The following is a 4,829-nucleotide window of genomic DNA, read 5'->3' as shown; positions in this document are numbered from 1 at the left end:
AGGCTAGTTTCCAGGAGTTGAAGAAACGCTTGGTTACTTCACCAGTGTTGATTTTGCCAGATCAGACCAAGGACTATGAGGTGTATTGCGACGCTTCACGTCAAGGACTTGGAGCAGTGCTTATGCAGGAAGGGAGAGTTGTTTCATATGCCTCAAGACAACTGAAGCCTCATGAGTTGAATTATGCTACGCATGATTTGGAGTTAGCAGCTGTAGTGCATGCATTGAAAACATGGAGACATTTCCTCATTGGAAACCATTGTGAGGTGTACACGGATCATAAGAGTTTGAAGTACATTTTCACGGAGAAGGAGTTAAACCTTAGACAAAGGAGATGGTTGGAGCTCATCAAGGATTATGATATGAGATTGCATTACCATCCCGGAAAGGCTAATGTAGTAGCTGACGCATTGAGCCGTAAGAGCCACGTCAATACATTAATGATGGGAGAAATACCAAGGGAGTTAGCAGAAAATCTTTGTGAACTATGTTTGGAAATAGTTCCGAGAGGCTATGTAGCAGCATTGGAGATTCAGTCAACTTTGATGGATAGAATTAGAGAAGCTCAGAAGACTGACAAGGAGATTGCCTCTATTAAGGAGAAACTGAGAAAAGGAAAAGCTAAAGGATTTCGTGAGGATGAGCACGACACCCTATGGTTTGAAGACTGTGTTTACGTGCCCAATGACCCAGAGATCAGGAAGTTGATACTGCAAGAGGCACACGATTCACCATATTCGATTCATCCAGGAAATACTAAGATGTATTTGGATTTGAAAGATATTTTCTGGTGGACGGGAATGAAGAAGGATATTGCAGAGTATGTAGCAGTTTGTGATGTATGTCAGAGAGTAAAGGCAGAGCATCAGAAGCCAGCAGGATTGTTACAATCATTGCCGATACCCGAATGGAAGTGGGATAAGTTAGGCATGGATTTTATCACGGGATTATCCAGGACTCGTTCAGGCTATGACTCGATTTAGGTTGTAGTTGATCGATTGACGAAGGTAGCTCATTTCATCCCAGTAAAGACCACTTACACCAGTGCTAAGTTGGCAAAGATATACATGACCAGGATCGTATGTCTGCATGGAGTTCCGAGGAGTATCATATCAGATAGAGGAACCCAGTTTACCTCAAAGTTCTGGAAGCAGTTGCATGAAAATTTGGGTACTAGGCTAGAATTCAGTACAACTTTTCATCCACAGACAGATGGACAGACCGAGAGAGTCAATCAGATTTTGGAGGATATGCTGAAAGCTTGTGCGCTAGATTATGGATCTAGTTGGGACGACAATTTGCCATATGCAGAGTTCTCTTACAACAACAGTTACCAAACCAGTTTAAAGATGGCCCCTTTCAAATCCTTGTACGGAAGGAGGTGCAAGACACCGTTGTCATGGGACGAAGTTGGAGACCGCCAGTTGTTTGGACCTGACTTGATTAAAGAGTCTGAACAGAAGGTGAAATTGATTCGCGATAGGCTCAAGGTAGCCCAGTCCAGACAGAAGAGTTATGCAGATTCTAAACGCAAGGAGACTGTTTACGAAGTTGGAGATAGAGCTCTTCGAGTGTCTCCACTTCGGGGAACAAAGCGTTTTGGAGTTAAAGGAAAATTAGCGCCACGATTTGTAGGACCATATCGAGTTTTGGAGCGTATGGGAGAAGTGGCCTACAAGTTGAAATTGCCCGAAGGATTGTCAGGAGTTCATGATGTGTTCCACGTTTCTCAATTGAAGAAGTGCCACGCGGAGATGGCTGACATACCTTTGAGAGGCACAGTGCCATTGGAAACAATTCAATTGGATAACGATCTGACCTATGAGGAGAAACCAGTTAAGATTCTCGAGTTTGCCAGTCGAGTCACTCGCAGCAAGGTTATCAAGTTTTGCAAAGTTCAATGGAGCCACCACATGGAGGATGAAGCCACCTGGGAACGAGAGGAAGATTTACTCAAGGACCACCCTCACCTATTTGCTAGCCAACCCGAATCTCGAGGGCGAGATTCATCTTAAGGGGGGTAGGTTCGTAACATCCCAAATTTTCAATTTGGAATGTTATACATTAGATCATCTATGCATATCATATTTTATTTTTCATTTTGGTTGATCCTAGAAATTTCTACGCAACTCAAGGACCCACGGAGAGAGTTGGGGACTTCGTTATTTTCATATTTGAGTTTTCTCAAATTTTGAGAATAGGATCATTTGATTTCTGTTATTTTATCGTCAATTATTTCTATTACAAAAATATGAGAGAGGGAATAAAATGAGTTTCCCAAAATAAAGAAATATTGAGGATTTAATAATAAAATCAAATAAGATTTTATTTCGGAGTTTTTCGTTATTTTATTTGAATTTAGGAAAAATGTGCGTTTTTCAAAATTGCATTTAGGCCCCAAATAAATGTTCACCTTGTGCGGCTTGATTTTAGAAGCCCGGAAAAATTAGTTCAGGATTTTTGGAGTCCGTTTAGTATTTCTTTTTATTTTTTTCTATGCATAATTATTAAAAAAAACGAACCGACCTAGGGGCCGCGTCCGACCCGGACTCCCGGCCCGCTAGGCTTTATAAGCCGGGGGGAGGCCCAGCTAAGCCAAACCCTAGCCCGAGCCGCCCCAGCCCCAGCGCCGCCGCCGCCGGACACCGCCGCCTCGCCGCCGCACGCCGCCCGAGGTTCGCCTCGTTTTCTGCGTCGTTTTTTTATTTTTTTTTCTTCGAAAAACCATCGGTTTTTCGTCAGTTTTTTTAGGTTTGGTTTTTTTGAATAGATCGGTTTTTCCGATTTATTTAATTAGCGAGCGTTCGTCCGTTCGTTCGTTCTAGCGAACGTTCGTCGTTTTTCTTTTTCTCGGATTAAATCCGCGATTTTTCTGATCGAGATTCCTGATCCGATTTTTGTTTTAGTATAACTTTTTGCTTGTTTATCGGAATCAGGCGATTCAAGCGCCTGGAGTTTCGTCTCGAAACCCTCTATCCGTTTAACCAACTTAAACAAGTTTTTGCTACTGTAAAATTTGACTTAGATCCAGATTAGTAGAACGAAGTTGTTTTCTTTCGCCGTTTGATTTTCGTTGCTTTGTTCGATTTGATTCTTTTTGCCAACCGGAGTTCTTAAGTTGAACCTTTTGGTTAGATCTCTTATTTGAGTTTTACCCGTGCATTAGATGAGTACTTATTGTATGCTTGTTTGTTTGTCTGCGGTAGAATACCCGGAGTGCGCCGCTTGTTACTTCGAATCGCTAGGTTTCCCGGATCATCAGCAAGGCAAGTAACACTTTGATCATACCTTTTCTACTACCCAGTTTTATTGCATTAGATCAATCCTCAAACATTGCATGATTAGGATCTAATTAAATTGTGGGATGTGAAGTAGTTGAGGTAGTACCTATCACCTTTTATATATCAACCTTTGGGAGTTACTTCTACGTTTGCTTATTGTGCCATGCTATGCTAGTAGACGTGGATTGGGTGAGTGATATCCATGACATATGTGAGTTTGGTAATTAATGGTTTATCTAAGGTGGCAACTTAAACACACATCTGGGTGGATTGAGGCACCTGGGTAGTCCAGGACTTGCCTGTTTTCTTTTGGACCGCCACCCAGGCTCAAAGGGATCATGAGATTATTCATACTAGAAACTTCCGTGTGCAGCCACAAGCCATTATGGGCTTTGGCATAGTTGAATAAGTCGTGCGAACTCTTACAGGGTAGACTAGCAGATGTAGGGGAAAGTAGGTGTAACGGTCTATCCATCGTAAGGTGCTAGCGCTTCTGAAAGACTATGTCTCGGTCATCCGTCTTCTCAAACACCATGTAGTGTGGGAAACCAAACGAAGGTGATCGAGTCTTGTGGGGAAAAGTGCGCAAACCTCTGCAGAGTGTAATAAACTAATCATGGTTAGCCGTGTCCCCGGTTATGGACATCTTGAGTATCTAGTACCTGGATTATCATGTGAATCTCAACATGTTACTCTAAATTAATTTTGTTGGGTTTTGTTAATGACATTTTTAATTGGGATTGAGGATGCTGTCAACCATTCTCAATGTTTAACAACTACTATGATAGTTAAATAAATTTATTCCTTTGTAGTAGGGAAAAATTGGCTTTACGCAAAACTGTAACCATAGAGCTTTCCACCAGCCAAATATGCATATAGTATAGCTGTTTCATTCCATTACTCTTTATGTGTTACCTTGCCAGCATATTCCATGTGCTGACCCATTTGGGGCTGCAACGTTAATGTTGCAGACTTTTCAGATGACGATTAAGGAGTTTTTAGGTCGTGGTTCTATACTCAGTGATGCCGTTGGAGTTGATGGACTCACTTATCTTCCAAGCCTTCCACTGTTATCGTTATTAGATGGCCTTAAGCCATATTTATTGTAATAAATTCTCTATGGAGACCCTCGATGTAATAAGTGTGTGATTGCTACTCTGTTATAAATCCTCCGAGTACTGTGTGGTGTCAGCATTACTGATCCAGGGATGACACCGGAGCACAGAGATCAGACTGTTTGAGGTCTGGTCGCTACAGAGATGGTATCAGAGCACACGCTGACTGTAGGACACGACCACTAAGCTAAAAGACCTAGATCACTATCCACTCTCTTCTCATCTGACCTCTCATCTTTTCTACTCTTTTAGGATGGCGGATGCAAGGAACAAGTTCACGCAATCGGATGAAGATACACCCTTTGGACGTCACTTGAAGGAAGCCACTAGATACTTGAACATAGGAGTACCAAGCTTCACCGGAACCTACAACACCACTTTGCCTGAAGAAGAGCGTTGGATGATTCAAGTTCAAGTTCTAGGAAGGACGTTC

This window comes from Triticum dicoccoides, chromosome 3A, assembly GCF_002162155.2.
Source record: "Triticum dicoccoides isolate Atlit2015 ecotype Zavitan chromosome 3A, WEW_v2.0, whole genome shotgun sequence".
Taxonomy (NCBI): domain Eukaryota; kingdom Viridiplantae; phylum Streptophyta; class Magnoliopsida; order Poales; family Poaceae; genus Triticum; species Triticum dicoccoides.
The sequence above is the reverse complement of the archived record's forward strand: the minus strand, read 5'-3'. Positions refer to the sequence as shown.